General features: G+C 41.3%; 1 protein-coding gene across 7 annotated transcripts in view; it reads right to left on the bottom strand.

Moving 5' to 3' along the window:
* SLC25A13 (solute carrier family 25 member 13) overlaps positions 1-22162 on the bottom strand; it is a 187487-nt gene that overhangs the window by 118262 nt on the left and 47063 nt on the right. Inside the window, exon 1 of one of the 7 annotated variants that reach the window (XM_053553995.1) lies at positions 3205-3301. The exons of the other annotated variants lie outside the window; for them this stretch is intronic. The gene's annotated coding sequence lies outside the window, so the exon portion shown is untranslated. Of the gene's footprint in view, positions 1-3204; positions 3302-22162 lie in introns of those variants that run through there. 7 annotated transcript variants of the gene reach the window in all.

Genomic DNA, 22162 nt, shown 5'->3' with positions numbered 1-22162 from the left:
CATCTGAAGAACAAATTTCTAAGTTGAAAAGATCTTGGAAGATAACTACTTCAATGTCCTCATTTTGCTTTTGAGCATACTAAAGCTAGAAAAAAATGAATGATTTGGGTAAGGTGAAGCAATTAGCTTTTAGCAATTTGGCCCCAAAACTAGCGGCCCGTGTGTCCATTTGACCTGGGCGGAATTCCAGCCGGTATGAGAAGATGCGGAGAAGTGGGAAGGGTAGAGAGAGAAGATGGGACCCTGGGGAAAGAGCAGAACAAAGAGCAGAGGTGGAGCACGGCATGGACGTGCTGTGTCTGGAGAAGTGTGTGGGCGTCACTGATCCTTTACCCACCAGTTCGTGGTGGGCTGGATGTAGGCACCTGTGGGGGAACTCAAAGGCCAAGCAACAGAATCTTGACTTTTTCTGCAGGCAGTGAGAAGTCACTCAAGGTTTTTGGATTAATAAATGTCAAGTTCAAATCTTTGTTTTAGAAAAAGAACGGGTGTGGAAGATGAATTTAAAGGAGAGATGAGATGTGGGGGGCAGCTTGACAGCTGGATATCACAGGGATCTCAAGCAGAATGGGAACCCCCCTAGGAATGAAAGAGGAGGAAAGGCTGGAAATACAGTTCAGGCAGAAATGAGAAAACTTGGTAAGGACTGGATGTTGGCAAGTGAGGGCAAGGAAAGAGGCCAGGAGCTTCCCAAGACTTCTAACTTGGATAGGTGGCTGAAATGATGAGATCACCACCAAAGATAAAGAAGGCAAGGAAAGAGGTAGGGGAGGATGAAGAGAAAGGAATCGTGGGGGAATGCGACCCACTCTGAGCACGTTACTCTGAGGTGCCATAACACACGGAAATGCCTCCCAGGCGGAAGGCAAAAGAGACTGAGTAGAACTCAGGAGAGATGCTAGCTTGGGCTAAAACGTGCCCCCACCCAACCCCCGGACCTCAGAATGCGACTGTATTTGGAAATAGGGTGGTTGCAAATGTAACTAGTTAAGATGCGGTCACCCTGGAGCAGGGCTGGCGCCTAACCTAATATGACTAGAGTCATTATAAAGGAGAGAAATTTGACACAGCCATGTACTGGGAAGAAAACCTTATGCAGAGATCAGGGTGATGGCTTCTGCACGCTGAGGGATACCAAAGATTGCCAGCAAACCACCAGAAAGTAGGCAAGAGGCATGGGGCAGATTCTCCCCTGTGGGCTTCAGAAACTATCCCGTCTACACCTTTATCTTGGGCTTCTAGCCTCCAGAACTTGGGACAGCGAGGTTCTGTTTTTTTTTAAGCCACCCAGTTTGCAACACAGGATTTGGCTACAGCAATCTGAGGAACCTAATATAGCGGTGAAGATTAGAAGACCTAGGAGTTACTTAAAGTTACTTAAAGCTGAGGGTGAAACTGCCCATGGGCATTTCATTCAGGGATGTTTCATTTTCCTCTTAAGCTCAGTCAGTAAGGCGCCGGCCCCATATACCGAGGGTGGTGGGTTCAAACCCGGCCCCGGCTGAACTGCAACCAAAAAACTAGCCGGGCATTGTGGCGGGTGCCTGTAGTCCCAGCTACTCGGGAGACTGAGGCAAGAGAATCACTTAAGCCCAGGAGTTGGAGGTTGCTGTGAGCTGTGTGATGCCACAGCACTCTACCCAGAGCCATAAACTGAGACTCTGTCTCTACAAAAAAAAAAAAAGAAAGAAAAACTCTATTAAAAAAGGGTACTGAGGAACTCGCCCTCAGGCCTGCCACACTCTAGTCTTCTGAAGCAGAGGATAAATTGTGTTTCCGGTCATTGATCCCTGTCACCACAGCTCCTGACACCTCCTCCCTCAACTGAGCAGACACCCATGACCACACAGCTACCTGTGCTGCTCACCAGGGTAACTTGCTGGCCCTCTGTTGACACAGAAGACAATCATATTTACTTAATTACCCCTGCACAGACATTAGGTTAATTAAAAGAGAATCGTACCATTTGGTATCTAGAAAAGGAACTATTTTTGTTTCAATGAGGGCTTAAACATAATAAAAAGAGCATCCTACTGCTCTCAAAACAGTATAGACCTGGAGAGACCTGTTCATATATGTGTATGAGCAAATCTTTGCCTGATAATGTTAATGTTTCATAACTAAGACTAGCCAATAAATACTCTGGTATTTTAGGCATGTTACTGATACCAAAAGGCATGTAATTTGGTAATCCTGTTAGATACAAGTATTATGCATCTATGTAGGAGGTATACAGACGAACCATGAAATCATAATGTATTACTGTTCACCAAGATCATTTTGGATTTTTAAAGTAATCTGACTAGAAGACCATCAGAATAATTATATAGTACTATGTTCATTTATAGCATGATATCTAAAAATATTCATAAATATTTTTGTATAAACAGTCCTTCAGTCTTGCTTTACAGATTTAATGGGTATTAACATAAGTTTCAACAAAGAATACACGCTTAATCAAGTTCAGGCCTGGCTGGTGAGCTTATTTAACTCCTAACTCCTAAAACTTCTTTGACAATGTTAGATGCCCTTTAAAACTAGTCACACAGCTCTGGTTAGCTCTACAATTAAAATCTAAGGAAAGGTATTTGACACCGACAAGACTGGCAGGGACTAACAGAACGTGGGTCAGCTAACACAGAAGTCACATTTTCATAGGCCTGCGCTGCTCAGAGATCAGGGGAGAGTAGGTCTCTAACTATGCTATGTCACGGTTCTGGGGCTACTAGAAATTTTTTTAAGTAAGTCATTTTTGTTTTATAAACTGCTAGAGCTGCTGTGCTCCCCTTGCAACTCTGTTAAGTCCTTTAAAGTCCAGGTAAGACAGCCAAAAGACTGCACACTGCTGTAAAATTACTGAGCCAAAGATGAAAGGGCTTAAAAGTGGATTATATCTGTATACTACGCTTAGGACAACGTAAAGATTATGTATCTATCGCATACATAGAAACATACTAGAAGGACATATACCAAAATGGTGATGGTTAATTCAGCATGACTTTAGGTCCCTCCATCCCGACTCCACCAACTTTGCAAGGGATACCTCTTAGCCTGGAGATCTTAAAATACAACAGAGATACCGAATGCAAACTATGATGTTATAGAAAAATCGTAACATAAGAGAACTGGAGATAAATTACTCACTGTATTCAGAAGAGGGAGATTATTGTCCTACTGAAAGGAGAAAAATGGGAAAAGTCTTACTGCAATATGACATCAAAGGGAAGATGCTCCAATATGACATCAGAGGGAAGACGCTCCAATATGACATCAGAGGGAAGACGTGATCCATGAACACGAGATCAGTCTTGGTATGAGAAATGCGACAAAGGAACACAAAACATCAGTCTGCAGAAGAGGGAAGATGTGACCAACAAAGATGGGAGGCGGGGAGGAGGGCCCACCCACTGCAGCCTGGCTTCAGTGCTCACTCCCTGTGCTGGGAATAGGCAGTCTCTGTTCCCCAGAACTGACGATCCAGAGGGGCAGAAGGTAAACCAGGAGCCAGGGAAGAAGACCACAGGTAAAAAGCCATCGGCAGCGCAGATGTGCTAGAAAACAAATGAAGGAAAGACAGGGCGTTCATGTTCTGATCATGAGGGCCCGCAGAGGCCTATGTCTGTAATTTTTAATAACAATACAATCAATTGATCCTTCAGAACATTTAAGCTGGCAGAGGAGTGTGAAATGAATTGGAAGAAGGAGATACAAGGGCTGGGGAGGTGTATAGGCAGAACCTAGACAAGCCAGGCAGGCCTGAGTGAGAAGGAAGGGCCCTTAGGCCAGGGGCTGGGAGTGTCAGGGCCACGTCTCTGGAGGACAACTCGACAACACAGCAAGAGTCTCAAAGATACCTTTACCCCTGGACACACCGTAAGAAATAACTAAAGAATGTGTGCAGACTATTACCTATCAGTATTATTACCTATCAGTATGTTCATGTAGCCTTGTTGGTAGCAGTGAAAAAAGTGAAAAGAACCTCATTTACAATATGTGACTGATTCAATAAAACAGTCATATAAAGGAACAAATCCAAGGTATTAAAAACTCATTACCCAAAGGTCTGTAGAAAACTGTCCCATTTTGTTTAAAATGGATAAAAATATTTTGCACACATGCAAAGTTTGAAGGATTGCACAACAAAATGTTATCAGTGACTATCACTAAGTGATTAAATTATGAGAAATGCAAGGTCTTTATTTTCTGTTTGCTTGCCCCTATTTTCTAATCTTGCTAATAATACACATACTGTATTATTTTTGTAATAAGAAAGAAAAACAAAAGTTCCTATAAAACAGAATAGCAAGGACCCAAGCCTTCACAGCCACAGGCGGGCGAAGAGATGGGGGGCACGACTGGAGGAAGGCGGCTCAGTTGAAGAAAACAACAAACCACTGTTAACTTCTGGTTATGGAGGTGAGCAGCCTCCAGCTCCGCCCTCCCCGCTGTCGCCTGTTCTCACTCAGCAGCGGTTCAGACCCCATATGGTCCCTTTCATCTCCCACCCGGCTCCTACCTCCAGGCCAATTCTGCAGCTGGGAAAGTCTAAGCAACTGCACAGAAGGACTGGTCTATTCCTACTTCAGGAAGTTTGGTTGTAGACAATGCAGCATATCAAAATCCAATTACCACTTTCACTCACGGTTCCTAACCACAAGGGCACTTCACAAAAATAACTTCTCCTTATAACTCTCTTCTGTGTGCTGCAACAGAAGCCAAGCAATTGTCCAAAGTAAATGGCAGAGATAAAAAGTAAAATCTGACTCTAAAACTGCGGTTCTAACCACCAGATCCCCTGTATTCAAGTATCTGTGGGTATTAAGAAAAAAAAAATCCAACTGGACTCTCTTATGATCACTAGTTTATCAAAAGAGTTTTGGTCTCCATGATTCTAATACTTCTTACTAGCTTTTTGGCTTTTGTAGCTCTTCTGTTTCCCTCCCATTTGCCTCGCCAACACACACTGTCCAGGCAACTAAGCAAAAGTGTACCCTGCACCTGCTATATGCCAGGCCATGCCCTAGGCAGTGAGGACACCATGACATTGACAGAATCCCCCATCCTCAAGGAACCACAATTGGGAGAGCTGTGGACACAAATATACAGAGAGAAAATTCCAGACTCAGATAACTGCTGTGGATGATAAAACAGAGGTAGCAGGAGAACCTTAGAGTAGGGCTTCTCAGCTCCAGAGATCCTACTTCACTGGTCTGGGGAGAGACCTGAATGCTCCTTTGTTCATTTGTTTTAAACGCTCCCAGTGATTGTCCTATGCAGCCAAGCTAGAGCATCGACTGCTGCTTTTCCCAAGGAGGGCAGGGAAGGCCTCTGGGGAAGAGGCACTCAGATCAGGCGAATTAAAAAGCAGCAGGCTGAGAAAAGCTTTAGAAAGGGATTCAGCGCCAAAGAACCCTCTGTGCAAAGGTCCAGAGTAAGGCCACCTGGGCAAGTCCCCTGGGGCAGGGAGACGCGGAGTGGCTGGGGAGGAGAGAGGGCAGGGGAAGGGGAGGGGGGCGGGGATGAAGGAGTGTGCAGGACACTGCAGGCCACACTGGAATCAGCCATTGTCGGAGGGTTTTATGCAGGGCAGTGAGGTGACTCCTTCAGAGTGAGAAAGGTTAGGAAGGAACACTCAGGATACCTCAGAGCCGGGACAGCAGGGGACCAGGCTGGGCCAGAGCTGGAGCAACAGAATCAGAAAGAGGTCAAATCCAGGATACTTTTTCAGATGTTAAAGGCTTAATGCAGGGACTGGTAGGGCCTGTCCTAGAAGTGATAACTAAGTTTTTAAAGCCCAGAATCTGGTGAGCCCCGCTGAAGACAGGACACCTGGTGGCCTTGGCTGCAAGGGCTGTGGCAGCCAGAAGCAGATGCAGAGTCCTGGAGATCACGGAGGGTATGAAAACCACCAGTTAGGCAGATGACCAGGGAGCTCATAAATAAAGGTTTTTATTTAACATGCCATTGATGGTCAACAGCATGCAAACGAAAACTCGCAGCCCCCATGACATAAACTCATCTCAGTTGTTTCTAACTTGCTCTAAAAAGAGACCATGAGTTATTACCTGAACTTAAATTCTAAAATCCTTCAGGGATAAGAGAATGAAGCCTGAGTTCCAGTCTTGCCTTTGCCTAACTGGCTGGACGACCGTCAGGCAGGGGAGCAGACATCCTTCCTGTTCGATAAAGGACACGCTCATCGAAGCTGTTTTCTCTAAGATCCTGCTTCCGTCCATTTTGGGTTACAGAGAGTCAGACTGGCTCCAGCAAAGGCCCTGGCATTCCTGGAGTACGTCTGTTCTGGGGCCAGCAGGGCTCTTCAGCTCTGCTACGTACTCTGGTTCAAATCTCATGGCAGTGTTTGCCAAGAGCCTATTTAAATTCATTGGCTCCAGTGAAATCTGGCAGCTTGAATATTGTTCAAACAAGCAGGCTACTGCCTGGCTTTAAAAACCTATTAAAGAGTTTTATTAGCAATTTTACTGTATTGTTATCATGCATTTGGCCTATAAATGCCACCTCATCATATACACATATCACTGCCTCCACACTGGCAAAAGAAGATAAATATATAGGCTCTCCTGATTGTGAGCTTACCTCCATAAGTGATCTGTCTGTACCGCCAGCTCGACCTGGCAGCCCGGCACCTTGCAGCTCATTCCAAATGGCATTTGGGCTGCCTAAGACTGACTGTGCCAACCAGGAGGATTTACAGGCGACATTCTTATACTTCCATTATTCCCTTTTGTATCAGATGAATCAAATTCATGTAACAGGTATGAGTCATCCCTTATCTAGTTCTCCTCTGCTACTATGTATCAATAGTTAATTTAATCAATATCAATGTCTTCACATCCTCTTAAACCTGATTCCTTCTTCCCCTCCCTACTAAATTACTACCCAAAGATAACAAGAGAATTTGTTCCCATGTCCTTACCACCTCCCCCAATCTCCCACCTGTTTAACCTTCGAATCATAAAAAAGCTCTAATCATGGCCAATCCCCACAAGAATGATTTTGTATTAAGAAAAAGAACCACTGCGAGCTTTTTAAAGCTAGAGCTAAATCATATTCTTTACCTCTGCAAGTCTCTATATAAATATCCTTTATTTCTTAAATACTAGTACACTTCATTTGAAATAAGTGAAAAGCTGTCTTATTATATTACATTGTTCTTATTTTGAATAACTACCAACACTAAGAGCAGAATTTAAAATATACATCACAAATATTCTGTATCTTAATTAATATCATGGGTATTTCCAGATCTATCCAAAGATATTTTCTTTTTTTCAAAAAAAGGAAAAGTGTACTTCCAGATCTATCCAAAGATATTTTCTTTTTTTCAAAAAAAGGAAAAGTGTACTAAGTTAAAAAAAAAAATTCATTTTAGACTGCTTGTTTCCTTTAAAGATGGGGAAAAGAATCAAAAGGGGTAAGGAAAGACCATTGGGGGGAAAAGGCTATTGGGGAGAAAAGGGAAAAGTAACTGTAAATCATGTTGGAAAATGGATTTAGGCAAACAAAGCAGATTAAAAAAAAAATCAAAGTTTCCTACATCTTTCCTTTAAGGTTGAATGAAAAGACTTCAACTTTATTAAAATGGCAAATTAAAAAGAGTAATGGGAAATAAACCACAAGTAAGGAATCAGTTAACTGAAAAGCTAGCAGGTGTACGAACCCGTCAGCATATATTAGTCTAACTCTCTGCATAAAGTGGAAGGTTGGTTTACCCAGACTACCACTGGATAACCAGTTACTTTAAGTTTACTCAAGGAAGGAGAGACTGGTCTGTATGCTGGGCACACAATGCCAAATGTTCTGCTTATCTGACTACAGTCTCCAGCTTGATCCTTCCCCTTGATTTTGAACTGAAAGGCCCCAAGTGCTCTCCACCCCAGAGAACTTGCAGGGACCTGGTGTGAGCCTAAAGAAGAGAATTTTTTCACGCACACTTTTAGGAGATGCCCGCATTATCTATATTTGTTCTTCTGGCTCAAATAACACTTTAAAACATCAAATATTGATTGTGTTAAATGACTTTTTAATTGGAACACAATGCCTTTCTCAATGGGTTTTTCTGAATCTCTGAAGCAAGGTAATGATGATTAAAATGATATTCTAAAACAAATAAAAGGCACCTAAGCACAGACACACACAAAGTGACAAGAGCGAACGTGCTGTTTTCTTGCATCTGCCATTGAAAAACTCCTACTTAGTCATTCTGTTAAAAAAATACAAATAAAAAATAAGCAGTGAACTAATCAATTGCTCCAGAACATTTTAGCCTTTTCTTTCATTCAATTATAATTCTTACATTTTGGATATACACAAAAACCTCTCTTGATGTGATTGTAATATAAGCCCTTGGCAAAGCAAAAATCAAATGACTGAAATAGCCCTTATCATTTTAAGAAATAAAATTATTCATGGTGTGGGCAAGAAGAAATAAAAGTACACAGGCCTGAGCCAGAATATCACAAAAAAAACCAGCCAACATTAATATCTGCTGTGCCAGCTGAATTCAAATTAACCCAATTTTTACATGTTAATTAAACCAGCTATTTTCTTCTTATTGTATTTTTGCTTCTTAAATAGTAGAGTCTACAAGTGATTCCCAACAGATTTGTTCCAACAACAATGACGTATTCATTTACTTCTATTATGACCATACAATACAGTAACTGAGCAGTAATTTTTCACAGTCAATTACATGCGTGGCTCTTTATGCTTAAAGATGCTGAAATAATGTGTACTATAGAGCCATATGCCTGAATCTCTAGTCTGCCAGAGGCAGTTGCCTGGGTAACACATTTTCTCTCCGGTTTAGCATAACCCTTCATTGAATATCATTAGGTGTCATTAAATAGCAAACATTAACATGAACTTCAATATACTACTTAGAAGGAGTCATTTTACTCATGTAAACAAGTGCTCCATCATTTATAATAAGCTTAAAATAGATTATGATTTTCTGTATTTAAGACCATGAAAAAGAAAAAAAAAGAAAAAAAGAAACCTGTTGATTCTAAATTGAATTTGCAGAATTTCCAAAAACATAAAAGAACTCAGATCAAGTTTCAGAAATAATAATTCCTAATACTGTGGTCATAATAGTCAATGTATGCAAAGACAGACTAGGTTTTTAAAATTTACTCAATGTTCTAAAATAATTCCATGGATTGCATCTCATAAAAATCAAAGATCGTTTTACCCTCTTTTCTACTGCGGAGGATGCATAAGAAGGCACACAAGTTCAGTAACAAAGTGAATTTAAAGACTAAGGTGCATAAAAATCAAGGTACACGGTAATAAATAGAAAGTTCGGGATACGCTGAGCATTATGACAATTTTTTTCCACCTTACTGAGATGTAGTTGACAAAGAGTACATATATTTATGGTGTACAACTTGATGTTTTGTTATACGTATACATGGCGAAATGAGTACCACATACAATCAAGTTAGTTAACATATCTAATCACCTCACACAGTTATCTCACGTGGTTAAAATACTTCTAATGTTGAAAATTTAGAGAAATGTAGTGTAGACATGGCAATAATTGATTCCTATAGGGTATTCTAGAGCAATGCCTGCATTAACAGTCACTGCTGTCCCAAATACTCTCAATGAACCCCAAACAAGCATTCGTGTCTAAGAAAAACAATGTGCTTTCTCTACAGTCTCAACAGTTACAGCCACCATTCCCACCCCACCTTCCCAATCAGATTATCACTTCCAAACCACGAGTTATGATGCTTTTGAGACATACAGAAATTCCGTATAAATCTAAACTCTAGCCTATAAGCAATTATAACATTCTCTCTATTATCTGCATCACAAAGACCCTCCATATTTTCCATGTTAATTTTAAAGGGCACATATAAAAAGAAAATAAATCAAATAGCACTACACTCCAATATATTTTCTTAGTTCTCCTAGTACAGGAGATAGAAAGACTCCAAAGTCTTAGAAATGGAGACAGGGAAACTGATAAAGGTTCAGCAGACAGCACTAAAGCTATCCACAGTCATAATAATAAACCACAAAGAGAAAGCTCTGTCAAGAAAATAACTGAGCTCCTGGCTATGAGGCATGGGATCCTTGAAACCACTGTGATGATGAGGTGGGATTTTTCTCTCTTTCCTGCACCTGTTTCCTAACCCGAAATCAGGAAGAAACAACCACACAGATAGGAGTGACCTAGGCTTGGGTGCCATGTTGGAGTGCAACCTCCACTGCTCAAAAAGTAATCCATCTAACTGCTCGCAAAGGTGAAAGAAACCTCAATCATTTCAAAGGCTCAGATGTAGTTGGCAGGGAAAAAAAAAAACTAATTTAAATTGTATATCCTGTTTTGATTTCAGCACAATGCTTTCTTTTCTTGCCATTTTTTTTTTTGTTTTCAGATTGAGATGGGGTTGCACTATATTGCCTAGGCGGATGCTGGTCTGGATATCCAGGGTTCAAGTGATCCTCTCGCCTCAGCCTCCTGAGTAGCTGGGATTACAGACCTGAGTGAGCTATCACGTCTGGCTTCTCAGCACTCTGTTTTGAATAAATGTTTCTATGAGGCAAATCATAAGAAAATAAACTGATGAGGAGGATAAATAAATCTTTAAGCAAAACATTTTCAAGATTATTTTCTGATCGAGAGAGTGTCAGTCATGTCTCTGCTTTACTCTGTGACAATTCACAATGTGAATGATTACCTAAGACACTCCACAATTTCAAAATTTTTTTTAATTAAAATTAAATTGCATAAATTGTGATGACTGGGAAAAGAAGCCTAATCCTTATTAGTAAGAATTAAAATTAAAAAATGATTTTTTAAAGCTGGTGCAGTGGTGTATGCTTATAGTCTCAGCTACTCAGGAGGCTGAGGCAAGAGGATTCACTAGTGAAGAATTCCAGACCAGCCTGGGCAACAAAGCAAGACCACATCTGTAAAAATTTCTTTAAAAAATGATTTCTGCTTACAATATTCAATTAATAGTTATTTCTAGCTTTTATCCCAAATCCACAAGAAAGAGAATGTTATTTCTACCTCTACACCCAATACAAATTAACATTTTACTACATAAACGTAATTTGCTTGCTTAAGAAATGGCACAAGGTCTAGTAAAGAAAAAAATAAATTCTTCATATTTAATTAGGTTTTCTTTTTTTTTTTTTTTTTTTTTGCCTGGGGCTGGGTTTGAACCCACCACCTCCAGCATATGGGGTCAGCGCCCTATCCCTTTGAGCTACAGGTGCCACCTAATTAGGTTTTCTTATACACACAATCACAACAAAACACAGTGAATTCATCTATCGACACAGGCCAGCCATGAATGTAGATTTTTATTAAAATAACCAAAGGAATTTGTTATGACTATTTGAGTTTGAGCCTGTTCCATTTAGGTTTATGTTTTATTTTACTCTATGGAAGAACCTACATAAAAAGAATTAAGAATCTAATCTTACTGGTAGTTTTCTTGACAAAAAGAATCTCTCAATTTTATATAAACTGGAATGATTCCAAACTATTTGGAGAAAAGTGAAGAGAGAAGAAAATAGATTTACCAGAAGTTTTAGCACCTATTACATAGAAGAAGAACTGCTTGAAATATCACAATATCCTAGAGAAAAATGACACCAGAGATTTGAATATGTAGAAATTCAATATGAAATCAGACAGAGAAACCTGAGAATCTCATCCCCGCTTGTTAACACCTTACATGTGTGTGACACTTCATGTGTTTAGTCTAGTCAACAAACATTTATAGAGGGCCACTATGAGCCAGCCTGTTCTAGCACCTACATATTTTGCAGCGAACAACACAGGCCCATTCATGGGCCTTACAGCCAAGTGTGTGTGAAGGAGTGACAATAAAACAATTAATAAAAATAATTGTACAAAATAACCACCAGCAGGCATACCTACCTAAAGGAAGGCTTCCTGTGGGGCAGGGGGAAGAGTCTCACAAAAATAAGCAGCAGCACAAGGCCCCTAATGGGACCAAGCGTGGTCAGTTCAAGGTACAGACAGAAGACCAATGGTGCTGGAACAAAGTAAGGAGAAGAACAGTGGGGCAGGAATTAAAGTCAGAAAAGACTGGATGCCATAAGACCTTAGGCTTTGTAAGCTGGAGAATGACATGATACAACTTAGGTTTCAGCCAGATCACTCCAGCTGCACAGGAAGACTTGGGAAGAGGCTATTACAATAAACCAGGTGAAAGACGGTCCTGCTTAGGACCAGAAAAGCAACAGCATAGGGAGTAATAAATGGTCAAATTCTGGACAGAGTGGAACATCCCTCCATAATGCTGTGAGTAGAATAAAAAAATTTCATCAAGTAAAATGCAGGGTTACATTATGAGGAGTTCCGTTAGGTGATGGGAATAATTCTAAAGAACTAGCCAACTGGAGTCCACTCATCAATCACCAGTGGCACTGCCTCTGAACTTGTACTCAGAGAGAACTTTTTTATTTTTTGCTTATTTAATAAACCTTAATTCCTGAAAATATATTTAGAAGAACTTGAAGTTCAAAAGGATAAAAAGGAAGCAGAATTGTAGCAGTACGTACATTTACTATCCTGCTGCCCATTTTAAGCATCTTGACCAGCAGCAAGTGTATTACCATCTCTGTTTCTTGTAGTGCAGCCTGCACATGGGTTCTATTTCAGAAACCAATGAGTATTGTACTAAGCATCCCCTAAAGGGATGCCCTGGTCAAGGAGTCACAAATCATTAGAGTCTTTCAGAGATGGCCACAGAGATTATGAACTAGAATTGGAAACTTTTGTACAAAAGTATATGACCTTATGAAACAAAGCCTATGAGAGAGTTTCTATGGAGTTTACCTTCAGACCTTTTCTTAGCTGGCAGATTCCCCCTAGACTTGTTTGTTGGGTCTCTGTCTTTCTTGGCCAACTTCCTGGTATCTTCCTTTTTAATACTGTCTTTGCTGGTATCAGGAAACTGAAAGAGCTATTGTCTCCTTGCAAAGAAAATGGATAGAGGATTTTACCATGTATTATTGGCAAAGCCAACTGGATAAGATACTAAAGAAAGCGAGGCTGTCTCCGGGGTTTGAGATAGCAAATAGGAAAGAAAGAGTACTTTGGGAGAGGAGGCTCTGGAGCTTAGGACACTGGAGGTTTGAGAGGCCCATTACGTGTGCAAATGGGAGAGCTCACAGAAGCAGCGGGATAAGTGCACGACTCGGCAGTCCCACAGACAGGCGAGGGCTGCAGACATAAACGCAGAAGTTATGAAGTATTTAGAGCCATGAGATGGGGCAGGATCGTCCAAGAAGTAGTTAGGAAAAACTAGAGAAATGAGAAAGAACCAGAAAAGGAGACTGAGAAAGGACAGGCAGCGAGGTACGAGGGAAGCAAGGGAACATGGTGTTCTGCAAGGGAAAAAAGTATTTCAGGAAGGTGTGAGGGAGCAACTGTGCTAACCCGAGGACTAATATTATCATTGGAGTCTGGCGGGAGGACTTAACAAGGGCAGATTCAGTAGAGCAACGGAGGAAAACCTGAGCGAGTGGATTCAAGAATGAATGGGCGAAGAGGAATTAATTGTCAGGGCCAGAATAGACAACGCTATTGATGAGCGTTCCAGAAAGAGAAATGGGGCAGAATCTGAAGGGGAAGGAGGTGTAGTGAGAATTTTTTCTTCATTTAAGAGAAACATTGGAAGGTCTTATATGTTGCCAGGCAAGATCCCAGGAATAGGGGAGAAGCAGGAAGTGACAGTGTGGGAGAGAAGGAAGGAAGGCAAGAAGAATGTCAGGACAGTGTCTGTAACTAAAGGGAGAAGGGAAAGCTAAGCTCTTTCCTAGGGGTTATTTCACCGGGGGACAACACACAGGCACTTACCGAGCAAGGGATAACCCTGTTTAATCAGATGAGGAAACAGGCTCAGGGAGGTTAGGTCACTTGTCCAGGGTCCCCCAGATTTTAAGAGACCTAGTAAGATGTGCACGTGTGTTTGCGACTCCCATCAGTGTTCCTTTCACTACACAATGCTCCTGCCACGCAAAAGACCCACTGTGACGGACAGCAGCAGTCAGCAGCAGGAATGACAGTGCACTGTGACTATATAACATCAAATCCCGTTCCTGTACAAGCGGGCACAGAAGCAGATAGCCTAGGAAGCATCTGGTGCAGGGAATGGGGAACATAGGAACAAGTAAAATGATACTCTGAGAGCAGTTACGGCTCATCTGTTCATTATGGTTTATCCATTTCTCCTTCAAAACAGCCCTATCAGGCAGGCTCAGAAAAGGTCTTTATGACCCAGATAATGTACAGCTTAAAAGCACTGGCCTATAAACTTTAACAGGTATTAGAATAAACTGGGGATGTGATTAAAAATGTATATGCTTTCACCATGCAGCCATAAAATGGAATGAGGAAGATTTCTTTACATATTTAGAGAGTGACTTTCAAGATGTATGGTTAAGAGATAAAAAGCCAAGGGTATGTGTGTGCCTTCCCCTAATATTACACACTCACTGTGATGGTTAATTTTCATGTTAACTTGATTGGGACACTAGGTACCCAGATTTAACATTATTTCCAGGCTGTCTTTGAGGGTACTTCCTGTTAGATTAGCATTTGAAGGAGGTAGAATAAGGTAAGTGGACAGCTCATTCCCAATGTACTAAGCATCACCCAATCCTTGAGGGCCTAAATAGAACAAAAAGGTGGAAAAAGCAGTACTTTGGTGTCTCTGCATGACAGAGGGTGTGCAGTGAGCTACAACTGCACCACCGCGCTCTACCCTGGGGCACAGGGCAAGACTCTGTCTCTGAAAAGAAAAAAACTTAAAAATTAAAAAAAAAAAGCCATCCCCTGATGGCTTACAAAGGGTATCAGAACTTCTAAGCAAGGACTTATGCAAAGTTCTCACATAACACTCAATTTTAAATATTCTTTATACAAGAAAATTTCAAGGTAGAAAAACTGGGCAGAAACCAGAAAGAGCTGGGTCCAAATTCCAGTTCTACCCCTCACTAGCTGTCTGACCTGGAGTAAATCATTTAACCTCTCTGATTCCATAAGAAAGGAGTGAAAAAGACCTATTTTAAGGACTCATAGAAAGATTAAATAAGAAATGGGTGGGAATTATTAGCCCCAGATCTGAAATGCTACAAGTGCTCAGTAACTATCTGTTTCCGTCATCCTTTGGTCTAACCATCCAGGAAGAAACATCAGCAGAGCTCCTACCCACAGAAGTATTTGATTTAAAAGTTCTTTCAGTAATAGAACTACACTTCCCAGGCTTCCTTGCTGCCCCTCAAAGATCCCTGTCTCACAGCAGGCACGATCCTGCCCTCCAGCAGCAGTTCCCCAGCCAGCTTGCCCTGTACCACTCACACTTGATCCCCAGGAGGCTCAGCACCTGCCCTATCCTGTCATCATCTCCCAGAAACCGATCTCTCGTGTCCCCTAAAATTCACAGTGCACAGTGACCTCCGAAAGCCCTTCTAGGAAGAGATTGCTTTTCACAGGAATCCTCTAAACCTTCCTTCACCCTCTTGCTCTACCCAGTATCTGACAGTCCCTTGAGAACAATACTTCCTCTGTTATCCCCTTTAAGTAGGAATGGGTTTTCCACTTGAAGTTCTGGGTTGCACCAGGCCTCGAGCAGCATGGATAGGTTCCTGCCTCCTTCCTGACCCTCCAGTTTAACTACACACATCACCTGATTGATTACACCCTTCAGCATCCCCTCCTTGTTTCTCTCACCTAATAACCCCGAATTCCCCCATTCCACCCCATCAATTTTTAGTTCCTGGCTCACCAACACTTTTCCAACCCCACTTCTACCTTAATTGTCGGTATTTTCAACATGTAGATCTTTCGAACACCATGTCCTCCCAGTTATGTTATCTCCTTTCCTCCAATGATCTCTCCTCCATCCTTCCTCAGCCACTCGCTCCCATGACTCTAGCTTTTGCCATTACCAATAAATACAAATAATGCTATTTGCTATGACCCAATCCCCTAATTCTCAATTTCACGTGTCTCACTTGTTGGCCCCTCCTTGTAGGCCAATTCCAACAACCATAGCCCACACTGAAACCTGTAATGCGTTAAGTCTACCACCTTCTCCCCATCCCTCAGCACTTTGTACCCAATGTCTTCTCTTTGCCCCTTACACAGACTCTGTCTATGGTCTATATATACTGCTCCTCTGTATTATAACTGCTCCTCTGTATGCCCCATATCTCCCAGGAACCTCTCCTATTGTGCATTATTCAATAGCCAAGACTCCACCCCAGTTATGTCCAACTCCTCCTACCCCATGCCTGGACCTGAGCAGGTGAACTTACCTGGAAAACCCAGAGCCATAGTTACTAGTCTCACTTTACATTTCACGACAAACCCTCAGGTGGGCTGAGGCAGGTCCTGCCCCGTAGTCATGCCGTTCCCATATCCATTCACCCTCCCACTTTTAGATGATTATTTAGTATATTATTCTCTTGCCAAAGACTGCCAGTACCCCAGCATGCATGTGTCTCCTGAAGAAAAATCTTAGAAACCAGAAGATAACTTTCCCACCACCACATCCACACTACACCCCTAGTCTCTATTTTCCCTCTCATTTCTCTATTTCAGTATTTCTCAAAGTTTTTGCCTCAGGACCTCCTCATATGCTTATGAATTTTTCAGGACCCTAAAGGGCTTTTATTTACGAGGGTTGTATCTATCATAGTTACTAAATTAGAGATTAAAACTGAGAAATTTAAAATATTATTTCATTAAAACATGAGTACGTCTATTTCATGGTAACACAAATAACATTTGTGTAAAAAAACTGTATTTTCTAAAACAAAAAATCCAGTGAGAAAAGCAGTTTTATATTTTTGCAAATCTCCTAAATGTCTGACTTAATGGAAGACAGCTGCATTCAATCTGCTGTAATATGTTGTTTTGGTTGAAGTATATGAAAGGATTTCAAACTCACACAGATTCAGAGTTAGAAAAGGAAAGAGTATTTTAATGGCCTTATTAGAAAATCGAGGGTGTTCTTCTCTGATACAACACCAAATCCCAACACGTAATAGTTTCCTAAAGATTAAATGCAATGTGGAATCTAAAACTGTATCATTGAACTTCTTCCCACTCAATTACCTTAAAAGTCATGGATCTTTAATCCATGCATGAATGACTTGGTAATGCCATGAACTTGACTGGCTGGAAAATATTGTTTCCCTAAGTTATGCTGATCTTCCAAATGTTGGGCCATTTTATTATACTATATTTAAAAAATACATGCATTAATGTCACTACTACCTATATCAGAAAAATCGTTGTCAGGAAACTGTCACATGAAGTTTTTATTTTTCTCAAATTAAATCATTTTTTCAAATAAAACCGGTATCCCAAGGTGGGGGGAGATGAACTCAAGTAGCAACTCAAATCAGCTGCTCAAGTGCTTTTCCTTAAACAACCATGATGCTACAGTGAACATAGGTTCTTTACACACACTTCCCATTTAGTCACTCAGAATGTCCAAATCGTGGGACTCAAGAGCAAGATTTAATAAAAATCAACAATTCCACATTTCTTCAAGGACGTTCAGAAGCAGAATTAGCATCATGATGATGAAGAATATACATACTGTTTGGCTGGAATGAGTTTTATTCCATGTTCAAGCTGCTTTTAACAAAGTGCCTTTGACTTGGTAATTTATAAACAACAGAAATTTTTTGCTCATAATTCTAAAGGTTGGGAAGTCCGAGGCTCTCGGCTCCACATGGCACCTTGCTGCTGAGTCCTACCATGGAGAAAGGGTGGAACAAGACTCCCTCAAGCCTCTTTCATACAGGCACTAACTGCATTCACGAGGGCAGAGCCCTGGAGATCTAATCACCTCCAAAAAGTCTCACCTCTTTAATACCATCACCATACTGATTAGTTTTCAACATGAATCCCGGAAGAACATTAACATTCAGACCATAGTTTATATGGTGTTACGACATCAGCAGTTTTACCCTCCATTGGGTAAACATCAGCTCAAATATCAACACACTGCTTTTATTATTACGTAGTTTTGACTTCCTAGACTCCTAAAAAGTTCTCAGAGACCTCCAGCGGTCTTCTGACCACACGCTGAGGACCACTGTTCTAAGTGAACTCTCTATGTTCTTATGAGAAGCCAACTCCCTGGACAGTGTCCAGGATGTCCTCCTTGTCGTTCCTATATTGTCAGTTTTCTCTACTCTCCACTGAGTCTTTCCCATCAGCATACATTATGTTATCTACCTGCCTACCAGAAACCCTCTTTCAACCTTCTCTTCCCCTCTGGTTATGACCTTATTTCTCACTTTCCCTTTTCAGCAAAATGCTCCAAAAGAGGACTTGGATTAGCGAGGACAAGTTGGAAGAGGAGGAGGATGGCTATCTGTACGTATGAATGAGAAGTGAAATCAGTACCTAGTCATTAATCAGCCCATTCCGGAATTAAAAAGAAAAATAAAACCAGGCACCAGACATTCCTAAAGATTTTCTAATACATCAGCAACCTTCTTAAAAATTCTTTTTAATTTACCCGTTGTAGACAGTGTCTAGCCACCACATTGCACGAACCCCCCTAGGATTTCAGACATCTAATATTAACACGAAGTGAGTAATGCAAAAAGAAAGGCGGTTAATCAGACATCTTGAGAGAAAGAAAAAAATAACCCTGATGCAGTGAGAGCTGTTAATGAGGCTTTTTGTTTTGGTAGATTAATTTGGGAGTCTGATGACTAAGAAGAAAATTTAAGCTTCTCAGGTGACTGCTGTTGATTATTATCAAGTTTTTTTATAATTAAAAAGATGCCTTTGCTTAATTCTATGGTTTATGAATTTCAGGTGTTCATTTGAAATCTGTGTCCACTCTAGTAGTGGAGAAAACTTTTCTCGTTAGCAAACTGAAAGGCCTTGTCTTACTGATTCAGGCTCATGCTTGACAGATGAGGAGCACGGCAGGCTGTGTGCTGCTGATGTTTAAATACATTACCCTAATACTCTTTAAGCATTGCCAATTGTAAACCTCATTAACTCCCAGCATGGGGCCAAGGCCTGGATTTCATCGCGACAGCCTCGCAAAGTGAAAACAGGTATATAAAAATGATTTTATAATCAACATTATTATATGCTCCTTCACCTTGGGAAGTATTTAAAAGGCTGTATTTTTTTTCCTCATAAGGATAAATGGTGAAGATGGAAAAGGCAGAGAGCACATCGTCTTTATATAGCCCACATGTTTCAAACCCTCGATTTCTTTTTTGTCATCTTTCTTTGACACCCTTATTCCTTGTGCATCAAAACGGGAACTGTCCCAGGACTGATTCTCTTTACTCTGAACAGAAAAGAATTATTTGCGGACAATGATTATATTGCTATCATTCTGACTTAACACAAACAGGGGCTGACAAGGCGATGTGTTGGACTTGTCAGCCCGTCACTAACAAATTAGAATATATGACATTCTCTTTTTCAAAAGAAGAGCCAACGTTTGTTCTTGCATGGAGTGCAGAGAGGTTCCATACTTGAGATGGAAAACACATGTGGTAAATTCCTGTGTGATCCTTGTAGCCAATTAGGTCCCCAAGCCACCCAGTGCCCACATGACAGAGGTCCATGCCCGAAACAGGCAGCAAGCCAAGCACTCAACACCTCCAGCTCATTCTGGGTCCCACGTAGGCTCCCCAGGTGAGAATGTCAGTCAAAAGTGAAAAAGACTCTTTGACCTCAGCTCCCTCTAACAAGGCAGCAGTTAATAACAAAAACAAATGGAAATGTTTTTAGAAAGCTCACAGGGACACATATAATTGTCACCTTGCTTTTCATATATAAGCTGTGTGAACAATGTACAAAAATCATACTTAGGTGATGTACAAAGCTTCATCCCCATTTTAAATGAAAATAATAATCACAACCAAATCTAAACGACACAGTTGCTACACAGTTTGATATAAGTAAAAGGGTCTGAGCCCTGAGAAGCTTTAGAGACTCTCTGCTTCATCAGATACTGAAACAAGCCCTCCTCACATGATCCAGCACACAAAAGGGTTCTAGCCCCCGGCACCTAAAGTTTCTTCTCATCTCCTTTAAGGAACTTCACATATTGATTAAACTGATCATTAAACAGAGAAAAATGGTGGAATGCAGGGAAATCTAAACACAACAAAGAATCTTAGCAGTGAATACGCTGTCACAAAGGCAAATCATGCCAATTGTCTAATTCAATTTAGCCTTGGTGGCTTTCCATCACTCTTAAGATAATGAAATCCAAGTCCCAACATGGTCTGAGCACAACCCACTTTTCCCATCCCTGTGCCCTGCTCTTCCAAGCTTCAGGCATGTTAGTCTCTGTTTCAAAATGCAGGGCCTTTGCATGCGCTGTTCCCACTGTGTTCCAATTCTGTCCTCTGTACCACCACATGCCCCCAACTCCTGCAGGTCAGATGTCACTCAGGGAAGTCATCCCTAACCTCTGTCAGAACAAAGTCACCTCACTTCTCTCTCTCTCAGCAGTATGGCATCAACTCACATTTATTTGAGGCTCACTGATGAACACATCATCTGTTCAGTTAAAATTAGAAGTTCCAAGAGAAGCAAGCCTCATGTTTTTTCCATCCACCAAGGAACTCTCAATACACACAACAACAGTGCTAGGGACAGAAACAAAGTTCTCAGATACCTGCTGAGCAGCTGACTGGACAGTGCCCATGAAAGGCCGACAAGGCACCATCTCGTGAGTCACTCAGTTAGAAGCATGAGTGTTCCAGAAAACAAGATCCCTTTGCAAACAAGATGCAAGTGCTGAGACCACCGAGTTCATGCAGCACCCGAGTGCTTGACTCTCCTGCAGATAGTCCAGCTCAAACCTACACATCACGGGTATTTTCAGGAAAGCACCGTGCCCTCGCAGAGACAGTGTGCAACAGGGGTCTCTGCCTGGATCAAGGCGAAACTGTCAGAGGACAAAGGTTTTTTCCTAGATCAGGTTTGTCCCTGATCAAAGAAAATTATTTACAACTATAGGCTTTTTAATTTCCCAGAGAAAATATAAGCTGTGTAAACAAAGTACAAAAATCCCCAAATACCCCAAAAAAGTAAGTATGTGATGTACAAAGCTTCACCCTCATTTTAAATGAAAATAATAATCACAACCAAAACTAAAAGACACAGTTGCTACCTGAGTATATTCATTTCCTTGGTCTGCTGCAACAAATTACAACAAAAAAAGTTAAAATCAGTATGTGGAAGAGATATCTGCACCCCTACATTCACCGCAGCACGATTCACAACAGCCAAGATACAGATTCAACCTAAGGGCTTATCAACAGATGGATAAAGACATGGTGTAACACATATAGAATGGATGACTATTCAGTCTTTTTTTTTTTTTTGGAGACAGAGTCTCACTTGTTACCCTTGGTAGAGTGCTGCGGCATCACAGCTCACAGCAACCTCAAACTCTTGGGCTCAAGCAATTCTCTTGCCTCGGCCTCCCAAGTAACTGGGACTACAGGCGCCCACCACAATACCCGGCTATTTTTAGAGACGGGGGTCTCACTCTATCTCAGGCTGGTCTCCAACCTGCGAGCTCAGGCAATCCACCTGCCTCGGCCTCCCAGAGTGTTAGGATTACAGGCCCGAGCCACCATGCCTGGCTCCTAAATACTATTTAGTCTTTAAAAAGAAGAAAATTCTGCTTCACGTGATGGCTCACACCAGTAATTCCAGCACTCTCAGAGGCAGAAGCAGGTGGACTGCTTGAGCTCAGGTGTTTGAGACCAGCCTGAGTAAGAGTAAGACCTCTGTCTCTGTTAAAAATAGAAAAACTAGCTGGGCATGGTGGTACACATCTGTAGTCCCAGCTACCAGGGAAGCTGAGGCAAGAGGATCACTTGAGCCCAGGAGTTTGAGATTGCTATGAGCTATGATGATGCTAAGGCACGCTACCCAGAGTGATGCAGTAAGACTCTGTCTCAACAAAAAAAGAAGAAAATTCTATCATTTTCAACAACATGGATGAACCTGGAGAATATTATGCTAAGTGAAATAAGCCAGCCGCAGAAAGACAAGTTCTGTTTCAGCTCATTACATGTGAAATCTAAAAAAGTCAAACTCATGGGAGTAGATGGTAGAATGGTGGTAACC

Source organism: Nycticebus coucang, chromosome 11 (assembly GCF_027406575.1).
Source record: "Nycticebus coucang isolate mNycCou1 chromosome 11, mNycCou1.pri, whole genome shotgun sequence".
NCBI classification, from domain to species: Eukaryota; Metazoa; Chordata; class Mammalia; order Primates; family Lorisidae; genus Nycticebus; species Nycticebus coucang.
Note: the sequence above shows the minus strand (reverse complement) of the source record. Positions and strands in the feature narration are given on the sequence as shown.